Raw genomic sequence first — 12,418 nt, forward strand, 5'->3', positions numbered from 1 at the left:
ATATGTATATGTATAGCTGATTCGCTTTGTTATACAGCAGAAACTAACACACCGTTGTAAGGCAATTAGACTCCAATAAAAACGTTTAAGACAAAAAAAAGACAGTATGGTACTGACACAAAAACAGAAATATAGACCAATGGAACAGGATAGAAAGCCCAGAGATAAACCCACGCACATATGATCACCTTATTTTTTATAAAGGAGGCAAGAATATACAATGGAGAAAAGACAACCTCTTCAGTAAGTGGTGCTGGGAAAACTGGACAGCTACATGTAAAAGAATGAAATTAGAACACTCCCTCACACCATACACAAAAATAAACTCAAAATCGATTAAAGACCTAAATGTAAAGCCAGACACTATAAAACTCTTAGAGGAAAACATAGGCAGAACACTCCATGACATAAATCACAGCAAGATTCTTTTTGACTCACCTCCCAGAGAAATGGAAATAAAAACAAAAATAAACAAATGGTAACTAATGAAACTTAAAAGCTTTTGCACAGCAAAGGAAACCATAAGCAAGACGAAAAGACAACCCTCAGAATGGGAGAAAATATTTTCAAACGAAGCAACTCGCAGAGGATTAATCTCCACAATATACAAGCAGCTCATGCAGTTCAATATCAAAAAAACAAACAACCCAATCCAAAAATGGGCAGAAGACCTAAGTAGACATTTCTCCAAAGAAGATATACAGACTGCCAACAAACACATGAAAGAGTGCTCAACATCACTAATCATTAGAGAAATGCAAATCAAAACTACAATGAGGTATCACTTCATACCAGTCAGAATGACGGTCATCAAAGTCTACAAACAATAGATGTTGGAGAGGTGTGAATGTAAATTGATACAGCCACTATGGAGAACAGTATGGAGGTTCCTTAGAAAACTAAAAATAGAACTACCATATGACCCAGCAATCCCACCACTGGGCATATACGCTGAGAAAATCATAATTCAAAAAGTCATGTACCACAGTGTTCATTGCAGCTCTATTTACAATAGCCAGGACATGGAAGTAACCTAAGTGTCGATGATAGATGAATGGGTAAAGAAGATGTGTCACATATATTCAATGGAATATTACTCAGCCACAAAAAGAAATGAAATTGAGTTATTTGTAGTGAGGTGGATGGACCTAGAGTCTGTCATACAGAGTGAAGTAAGTCAGAAAGAGAAAAACAAACACTATACGCTAACACACATATATGGAATCTAAAAAAAAAAGGTTCTGAAAAACCTAGGTGCAGGACAGGAATAAAGACGCAGACATAGATAATGGACTTGAGGGTGCGGGGAAGGGGAAGGGGAAGCTGGGACGAAGTGAGAGAGTGGCATGGACATATATACACTCCCAAATGTAAAATAGATAGCTAGTGGGAAGCAGCCGCATAACACAGGGAGATCAGCTCGGTGTTTTGTGACCACCTAGAGGGGTGGGATAGGGAGGGTGGGAAGGAAGGAGACGCAAGAGGGAAGAGATATGGGGATATATGTATATGTATGGCTGATTCACTTTGTTATACAGCAGAAACTAACACACCATTGTAAAGCAACTATACTCCAATAAAGATGTTAAAAAAATCATCAGGTTAATACAAATCAAAACCACAATAAGATCTTACCCCACAGAAATGTTATTATTAAAAAGACAAAAAATGACAAGTGTTGGTAAGGATGTGGAGAAAAGGAACCGTCGTACACTGTTGTGGGAATGTAAATTGGTGCAGCCAGTATAGAAAACAGTATGGAGGTTCCTCAAAAAATTAAAAATAGAACTACCATATTATCCAGCATTTATACTCCTGGGTATTTATCTAAGGAAAATGAAAACACTAGTTTGAAAAGTTATATGCACCCTTATATTCATTGCAGCATTATTTACAATCACCAAGATATGGAAGCACCCAAATCCCCAAGGTCCATCAGTGGATGAATGGATAATGAGAATTTCACACACACACACACACACACACAAAATGGAATATTACTCAGCCATAAAAAGAATAAAATCTGCCATTTGTGTCAACATGGACCTAGAGGATAGTATGCTAAGTGAAATATGTCAGAGAAAGACACGCAATATATGATTTAACTTCTATGTCTAAGAAACAAAAGTCTAAGAAACAAAACAAATGAACAAACATAACAAAACAGAAACAGAGTTATAGATACAGAGAACAAACAGGTGATTGCCAGAGAGGAAGGGAGTCAGGGGTGAGGGAGATTAAGAGGCACAAACTTCTAATGTAAATGAATCATGGATATGAAATGTACAGAGTGGGGAATATAGTCAATAACTGTGTAATATCTTTGTATGGTAACATACTGTAACTAGATTTATCATGGTGATCATTTTGAAATGTATAGCAACACTGAATCACTACGTTGGGTAACAAGAACTAACATAGTGATGTAGGCCAATTATAGTTTAAAAAACAAACAAAGAAACCAAACAAACAAATTCATAGAAAAAGAGATCTTCATTGTGGTTACCAGAGATGGAGGTGTGGTGGGAAGGAGAACTGGATGAAAATAGTCCAAATGTAGAGTTCTCATCATAAGGAAATATATATATTCTATTTCTTTAATCTTGTATCTATATGAGATGATGGATGTTCATTACATTTATTGTGATAATTATTTCATAATATCTGTAAGTCAAATCAGTATGCTGTCCACCTTAAACTTATACAGTGCTGTATGTCAATTATATCTCAATATAACTGGAAGGAAAAACCAACTATTTACCAAATTGAAAAAAGAAATGTGATACACACACACACACACACACACACACACACAAACACAGGAATACTATTCAGCCATAAAACGAAAGTCCTGCCGCTTGCAACAACATGGAGGAGTAATTCTCTTTAACTAGGACATGAGGAAAGAGGGAAATATCTTTAAAATGTTGAAAACAGTGGAATGCACATTATAAGAAAAGGTTCATGGATGATTTGATTGTATTCTCGACATACAAATATTATTAAGGGTGTAGGGAGATCAGTGGTTTTCCTTGCCATCTGGCTGCTGGGAGAGATAACCTCAAGTTAAAGCAGGTAGTACAGGACTACCTGGGTACTGGACATAGGAAATGACTTAGCTATTGGAGTGCAGTGACCTGGAAATAACTATAACATGCGCCTGTGGAATCTTCTAAGATTGACCACAGTTTGCTCTGCCCAGGAAAACTCCTCTCCCTTCTGTAGGATTTCTCCCTTGAGCACTTGTCAGAAGGAGTCATGAGCTCTCCATTACAGGTAAGGGCAGAGCAGGCTGCTGTCTAAGGGGTAGAGAATGTACAGAATTATATGTAAAAATGTCAGAGCTACCGTCTGATGTGACTTGTGGGCATGAAACCACGTTCCCAAGGAAACTGAATACACAGTGGCCTTGGTACTGATAGATGAAAAATAAAGAACTAACAAAACCACTATTTTGACATCAACACCAACATCATTTTGTAGAAGTCACCCAATATTACCTGGCAATTGCATTCAATAAACCCTTATTGAGTAACTACCACATACCAGGAACTCTTGTGGGAGTTTGGGACCTTTTTCATGGGGCTCACTATTTGACTTTCTAGCCATACAGTTTGCAGCCAGTCTCTCTTGAATTTCCAAAAGGAAATTATATTGCTCAAGATTAAACATTCCATGGACACTCCCTTGATACATTTTCATGATCCTGGGGAGTATTTCATCATATTTGGTTAAAACAATGTCCAGGCTTACATTATTGTTGCCGTGGCTCGTCACATAAAACTTTGTCATCATTGAGTTCTGTGGGAATCATTACAGAAATGGGCTATTCTTGTCCTCATTGCCCTGGCTGGTCACCACCCTCTATTTTCAGCATTCGTGGTTGTTGTTCTTGGGATTCTAAGCATCCTGAAAAAGATGTCAAGATATTTTCCACTTTAGGTGCCTATAAAATCCCTCAAATATGACGTTAAGTGCAAGCAGAAGGACCTTCTGGTGTAACTGTATAACTCTGAGAGCATCGGCACTCCATAAATCTTCAGTGAGGGAAACCCAATTTTTGGAGGCTTTCCTGAAGAATTCCCTTTTGTCCCCAAGTGTCTGTTACCTAATCTCTGATGACAGCTTCATCCAGTCCTTGCTGAATCGCTTTTATCAAGTTGAGTTGTGTTCAGACAGCGTGTCATCAATACATATTAAAAAATATTGTAAAACTCAAGGCTGTGTTTGCAGTAAGAATTTTGAGGCACTTTTAGGAAGACCTAGGGAAACTTTTGCCTCTGGTGTTATTACCAAGAATATTTCTGAATCTTTAAAGTCTTTAAACTCATGGACACTGTAGCTTATGTAGCTAATATTGTTTTCTTCCACATTGGAGTCTTGGAATTCAAGAGCTGAATTCAGATCCCATGTCTACAATAATATTTGGGGACATGTCTTCACTCCTGGGTTTACATCATCCTTTAATCCTGATTCCTAATAGACCAGTTTCCCTTACTGTGAAATAATAATAATAATATCTGCCTCATGTTCCTGGCACAGAGCTCCTAGAACCCTTGTAATTTCATAAGTGATAAGAGCATTAGAAACACCTTTTGTTCTAATGTTTGCTCTTTGAACTTGGTTCCTGACATCAAGCACCTAAATCTCTTGGAATTTCCTGGGTATTAGGAATGTCTTTGGTTCAACGAGGTGATTCTTGGTGGGCTCTAGATGGGGCTGGTCAACAAAAAGCCTAGCCAAGAATAGAAGCTTGAAACTTTCAACTCCAACTCCCATTCTTTGGGGGAGGGGTTGGAAATTGAGTTCATGATTGATCATGCCTAGTTCAAACTTCCATAAAAATCCCAAAACTATGGGGTTCAGAGAGATTCTGAGTTGGTGAACATGTAGAGGTTCTAGGAGAACAGTGAGCTCTGGAGAACATGCAAGGTCCACGCCCCTTCCTCCATACCATGCCCTATGTATCAGTTCCATCTAGATGTTCATCTATATCCTTTATCATAACCTTTTATAATAAACCAGTAAACATAAATAAATGTTTCTCTGAATTCTGTGAGCCATTCTAGCAAATTATCAAACCCTAGGAGAGGGTCATAGAAACCCCAATTTATAGCCTGTGGGTCAGAAGTGTAGGTGACAACCTGAGACTTGTAATTGGCATCTGAAGTGGCAATCTAAAGTACTGTAGGACTGAGCCCTTAACCTGTGGGATCTGATGTTGTCTCCAGGTATAGAGTGTCAGAATGATTTAAACAGTAGGACACCCAGCTGATGTCACAGAAAATTTTTTGGTGCAGGGGAAAACCCCACACATCTGTTTTGAGAATTGCTGACTGTGATAGTAGAGTGAAAGTAAAGGAGAAACTTATAGTAAAAGAAGTGAGTTGTTTTTACTTACTTAGTAAAAATTTTATTTTATTTTATTTTATGTGCTATTGAAACCATCTAACTTCTTCAAAAGACATTGAGGATATAAAGAAAGTGGAATGGTTTATTCATTCTCTAACTGAAGGTGGGACTAGATATACTGATTCCTTAATTTTTTTTTTTTTTTTACTTTTCCAATTCTTAATCTGGAAAGCTACTGCTTAATTGCAAGATTTATCATCAGAGGAATATTTGAACACAAATAATACATTAAAAAAATCTTTTACATGAGTCTATGTTGGCTGTCTCCAGCTTGAGTGTTTTAAATTCTGAAGAGTTTCTGCCCTTGTACTCCCTGTTGTAGGGGTCACTGTGCTGTTCTATCATTGTTGTCCTAGGCCACAAGGAGGGCACTCAGTTACTGACCCAATAGCAGTGAGAACCTCATTGGAGCAGGTGGCATTTAAAGGCGTGCTCAGGGAGTGGGGAGAGTCAAGTGCACAGAAAACAGATCCAGTTAATGCTGAAGTAAATAGTTTGGTAAGGAGAGGATGTAAGAAACTCACCTTCAGATTAAAGAATGGGGAGGAAACAGCAGTTTCAATTATGCTATTTGAAAAAAATCATGTCTATCCTCTTTTCTATCTTTTTACTTTAAAAAATATATAATTCATTTACATTTACACCAAAGGGTATACTGGGAAGTACAATTGACCCTTGAACAACTGGGGAGTCAGCGGTGCTGGTCCTCTGCACAGTGGAAATACACATATAACACGGTAGACCCTCTTTATAGGTGGTTCCTCTGTATCTGGGGTTCCAGGACTTGTGGATAAAACAAACCAGGCATCATGTAGTTTTGTAGTATTTACTACTGGAAAAAACCTGTGTATAAGTAGACGACAGCAATTCAAACCTATGTTGTTCAAGGGTCAACTGTATATCCGTTCCTTGTCTGTCTCCCTGGTCTTTTCCTCCGAGAGCAGTTAATGTTGGTAGCTTCTTTGGTATATTTCCAGAGATACACACACACACACACACACACGCACACACACACACACATATACATATACAAAACAATACTTCCAGCCAAATTTTTTATATTTTTAATGTTATCTCCTTTTCAAAAACATTTTTTTAATTTATTTTTTGGCTGTGTTTGGTCTTTGTTGCTGCGTGCTGACTTTCTCTAGCTGCAGCAAGCAGGCGCTACTCTTCGCTGTGGTGCACGGGCTTCTCACAGCAGTGGCTTCTCTTGTTACAGAGCACCAGCTCTAGGTCCGCGGGCTTCAGTAGTTGTGGCTCGCGTGCTCAGTAGTTGTGGCTCGCAGGCTCAGTTGCTCTTTGCAAACTTTTTTCTTTTTTTTTCTTTTAAATAACATATATGGTAGCAAATTCTACCATTCGGCAAGTTGTTTGGTCACTTAGATATATTGAAAATATTACATATAAGTTAAAAATATTCTCTTTTTTTTATGGCTGTTTATACTCCAAGTATGGGTGTGCCATAATTTATTTAGCCAATCATTTGGGATGATGAGCATCTAAGTTGTGTCCTGGCTTTGCTATCACAAACAATGTTGCAATAAATCGCTTTGTATATGCATCATTTGTGCACTTGTGAGCATGTCTATCTGTAGGCTGAATTTCTAGAGGTGAAATTACTAATTAAAAGATTTGTCATTCATAATTTTGATAGATATCACAAATTGCTCTCAATAGAGTTTGTTGCAAACTTTATGATCAAACTTTATTTTACAAAACAGTGAAGATGGTGCTACAGAGAGGATTAAATTTTTATTTATTTTATCATGGGTAAGATTGAGATCTTTTCTTAGTTTTAGAGTTAGTTATATTTCCTTTACTGGCAGCTCACTCTTGGCAACTCAGGTTATGTATAGCTTGTAATTCTCATTTATATAAGCCTTTTTTTTTGACATCTTTGTTAGAGTATAATTGCTTTACAAGGGTGTGTCAGTTTCTGCTTTATAACAAAGTGAATCAGTTATACATATACATATGTCTCCATATCTCTTCCCTCTTGCATCTCTCTCCCTCCCACCCTCCCTATCCCACCCCTCTAAGTGGTCACAAAGCACTGAGCTGACCTCCCTGTGCTATGCGGCTGCTTCCCACTAGCTATCTATTTTACGTTTGGTAGTGTGTATATGTCCATGCCACTCTCTCACTTTGTGAGAGGAACTAGAGAAAGAAGAACAAACAAAAGACAAAGTTAGGAGAAGGAAAGAAATCATAAAGATCAGAACAGAAATAAATGAAATAGAGTCAAAGAAAACAATAGGAAAGACTAATGAAACTAAATGCTGGTTCTTGGAAAAGGTAACCAAAATTGATAAACCTTTAGCCAGACTCATCAAGAGAAAAAGGGAGAGGGCCCACTTCAATAAAATCAGACATGAAAAACAAGCCATCCCAAAATCAGTCTAATTTTCAGCAGAACATTAAGTACTTCTGAACCCCATTCCTGAAATAGAGGATGGAGTTATAATAGTATTACCTCACAGAAGGAACTTCTCTAAAAATTAAATCAGATCATCCCTATAATGTGTTAAGGTAGGTTATGGTGCTTTAAAATACCTAAATATATCTCATAACTTCAAATATTTTATAATGAGGGGCAAAATGACAGATATAAATATGAAATTCCTAATGGTTTTAGCAAAAGTGTCAGGAAGCCAAAGAGTGCACTGCCCGATGTTTTATATTAGAGGAACAAAGTTGTCCCTCTCAAAAAGTGGGAAATAATAATTTTCTAAGGGTTTTATGGGCTGTGTAGCCATCACAAATCAATGCTTTAATGATGCAAGGGACCTAGTTAAGACAGTTGCCTTAGTCTCATATGTTGGAGAGAACTTAAATTCAGGGTTAGGATAAGGTTAGGATAAGGTGCTAGGAGTTTAGACCTCTGGAAAGCAAGAGAGTTAATGGAGAAGGATTAATAAACACTGAACTCTCCTGGCTTATAATTGGTATCCTGGGAACAGAGAATCAGAAGAAAAAGTCCTTTTTGTCCAACCAGGGTCTTGTTATGTAGTAACAAGAGTGGGTGTACCTAATGAACAGACATAAAGAGCTGTAAACATCTCCTCTGCTGCAGTCCCTGAGCTTGTATAACCTTGACATGGACAAGACCCAGTTGTTGCTTTTGGAGTCCTAAGTCTGACTAAAGGACCAATGCTTGACCCCTTTCTGATGTCGTCTGGGGACAGAGCTTCAGTCTCCATTATCAACCATCCAGGAATGGATTCAGACTTCCACACGGAGACCTTCCTCTCAGAGTTCCCATGCAGGAGATTCCAAGAGCCCAAAAGACGTTGCAGGAAAAGGTCAGAGAGAATATTTACCAGAGCTCACCTGAGAACCATTTCAGCCTAGCCCAGAGCCCAGAGACCACTATGGTTGTTCGCTTGCTTGATTAAGTATCAATGTATTTTTATGATACTAAAAAGAGAAGTGAACACTGAAGTCAAGAAGGCAATGTTCAGTGATACCAATTAAATGACAGGAATGGAAGCCCAATTAGAAGAGGGATGAAAGGCATAAACTGCTTCCAGTAAAAGTGAAACAGTGTCCTATATCTTGTTAATTAACTGGAGTATAAAAATGGGGCGTTAGCGATGGAGGCATATAAAACAGAGTGAGACCATTTCTTTTTAATTTTTATGACAGGGTATATATATATATATATATATATATATATATATATATATATATATATTTTAAATAAGATGTTTATTTTGATTTTCATTCACTTATTTTAATAAATTCATTGTTCCCCATCCAAACACATTTAATTAAAGTCTCTTACACAAAATAATTTAAAAATATTCAATGTAAGTGGAAGCTCCAGAATTTCTTTTTTTTTTCTTTTTTTTTTTAACATCTTTATTGGAGTATAATTGCTTTACAAGTGTGTTAGTTTCTGCTTTACAACAAAATGAATCAGTTATATATATACATATGTTCCCATATCTCTTCCCTCTTGCGTCTCCCTCCCTCCCACCCTCCCTATCTCACCCCTCCAGGCAGTCACAAAGCACGGAGCTGATCTTCCTGTGCTATGCGGCTGCTTCCCACTAGCTATCTACCTTAAGTTTGGTAGTGTATATATGTCCATGCCTCTCTCTCGCTTTGCCACAGTTTACCCTTTCCCCTCCCCATATCCTCAAGTCCATTCTCTAGTAGGTCTGTATGACAGGGTATATTTGACAATGTTTCCATATTGATGAGAAAGGTACACACCAAAAAATTATTGTGAATGCATCCTTGAAACAGCAGTTGCAAAAGGCATACCCTTCACATTACCTTCTGTGAAAAAAATTGAAAAAAAAATTAGGATATGAAGAATGGCGTACTAATGACCTTACTTTGCAATTGTTTCATTACCTCTGAGGCTGAATATGTATGTGGATTTCTTAGCCATTTACTTTCTCTATCTCCTAATATCTGTGTGAATCCTCTTTTGTATAGTAGGATCTGTGAACTTTTATTCCTCTTTTTAAGTGCAATCTCTCAAACAGAGAATTCAAGTTTTTCAAAAATTGGCTGTTTAATTTTAGATTTTTTAAATGTAAGTATAGACGTATTTAGAGGAATTGTGAGTGTATGTAAATTTTGTATAATCACATCTACCAATATCGAACTGTGTTCTCTTCATTGCTTTTCTTTCTTTCTTTCTTTTTTTAACATCTTTATTGGAGTATAATTGCTTTACAATGGTGTGTTAATTTCTGCTTTATAACAAAGTGAATCAGTTATACATATACATATATCCCCAAATCTCTTCCCTCTTGCATCTCCCTCCCTCCCACCCTCCTTATCCCACCCCTCTAGGTGGTCACAAAGCACCGAGCGGATCTCCCTGTGCTATGTGGCTGCTTCCCACTAGCTATCTATTTTACATTTGGTAGTGTATATATGTCCATGCCACACTCTCACTTTTTCCCAGTTTACCCTTCCCCCTCCCCATATCTTCAAGTCCATTCTCTAGTAGGTCTGCATCTTTATTCCCTTCTTGCCCCTAGATTCTTCATGACCAATTTTTTTGTTTGATTTTTAGATTCCATATATATGTGTTAGCATATGGTATTTGTTTTTCTCTTTCTGACTTACTTCACTCTGTATGACAGACTCTAGGTCCATCCACCTCACTACAAATAACTCAATTTCCTTTCTTTTTATGGCTGAGTAATATTCCATTGTATATATGAGCCACATCTTCTTTATCCATTCACCTGTTGATGGACACTTACATTGCTTCCATGTCCGGGCTATTGTAAATAGAGCTGCGATGAACATTGTGGTACATGACTCTTTTTGAATTATGGTTTTCTCAGGGTATATGCCCAGTAGTGGGATTGCTGGGTCATATGGTAGTTCTATTTTTAGTTTTTTAAGGAACCTCCATACTGTTCTCCATAGTGGCTGTATCAATTTACATTACCACCAACAGTGCAAGAGTGTTCCCTTTTCTCCACACCCTCTCCAGCATTTACTGTTTGTAGATTTCTTTGATGGTGGCCAATCTGACTGGTGTGAGATGATATCTCATTGTAGTTTTGATTTGCATTTCTCTAACGATTAATGATGTTGAGCATTCTTTCATGAGTTTGTTGGCAATCTGTATATCTTCTTTGGAGAAATGTCTATTTAGGTCTTCTGTCCATTTTTGGATTGGGTTGTTTGTTTTTTTGATATTGAGCCACATGAGCTGCTTGTAAATTTCGGAGATTAATCCTTTGTCAGTTGCTTCATTTGCAAATATTTTCTCCCATTCTGAGGGTTGCCTTTTCGTCTTATTTATGGTTTCTTTGCTGTGCAAAAGCTTTTAAGTTTCATTAAGTCCCATTTGTTTATTTTCGTTTTTATTTCCATTTCTCTAGGAGGTGGGTCAAAAAGGATCTTGCTGTGATTTATGCCATAGAGTGTTCTGCCTCTGTTTTCCTCTAAGAGTTTGATAGTGTCTGGCCTTACATTTAGGTCTTTAATCCATTATGAGTCTATTTTTGTGTATGGTGTTAGGGAGTGTTCTAATTTCATTCCTTTACATGTAGCTGTCCAGTTTTCCCAGCACCACTTATTGAAGAGGCTGTCTTCTCTCCACTGTATATACTTGCCTCCTTTATCAAACATAAGGTGACCATATGTGCGTGGGTTTACCTCTGGGCTTTCTATCCTATTCCATTGATCTATATTTCTGTTTTTGTGCCAGTACCATACTGTCTTAATTATTGTAGCTTTGTAGTATAGTCTGAAGTCAGGGAGTCTGATACCTCCAGCTCCATTTTTCTTTCTCAAGATTGCTTTGGCTATTCGGGGTCTTTTGTGTTTCCATACAAATTGTGAAATTTTTTGTTCTAGTTCTGTGAAAAATGCCAGTGGTAGTTTGATAGGGATGGCATTGAATCTGTAGATTGCTTTGGGTAGTATAGTCATTTTCACAATGTTGATTCTTCCAATCCAAGAACATGATATATCTCTCCATCTGTTTGTATCATCTTAAATTTCTTTCCTCAGTGTCTTATAGTTTTCTGCATGCAGGTCTTTTGTCTCCTTAGGTAGGTTTATTCCTAGGTATTTTATTCTTTTTGTTGCAGTGGTAAATGGGAGTGTTTCCTTAATTTCTCTTTCAGGTTTTTCATTGTTAGTGTATAGGGATGCAAGAGATTTCTGTGCATTAATTTTGTATCCTGTTACTTTACCAAAATTCATTGATTAGCTCTAGTAGTTTTCTGGTAGCATCTTTAGGATTCTCTCATGTCATCAGCAAATATTGACAGCTTTACTTCTTCTTTTCTGATTTCTATTCCTTTTATTTCTTTTTCTTCTCTGATTGCTGTGGCTAAAACTTCCAAAACTATGCTGAATAATAGTGGTGAGAGTGGGCAACCTTCTCTTGTTCCTGATCTTAGTGGGAATGGTTTCAGTTTTTCACCATTGAGGACAATGTTGGTTGTGGGTTTGTCATATATGGCCTTTATTATGTTGAGGTAAGTTCCCTCTATGCCTACTTTCTGGAGGGTTTTTA

This window comes from Grampus griseus (assembly GCF_964374135.1).
Source record: "Grampus griseus genome assembly, chromosome: 3".
Classification (NCBI taxonomy): domain Eukaryota; kingdom Metazoa; phylum Chordata; class Mammalia; order Artiodactyla; family Delphinidae; genus Grampus; species Grampus griseus.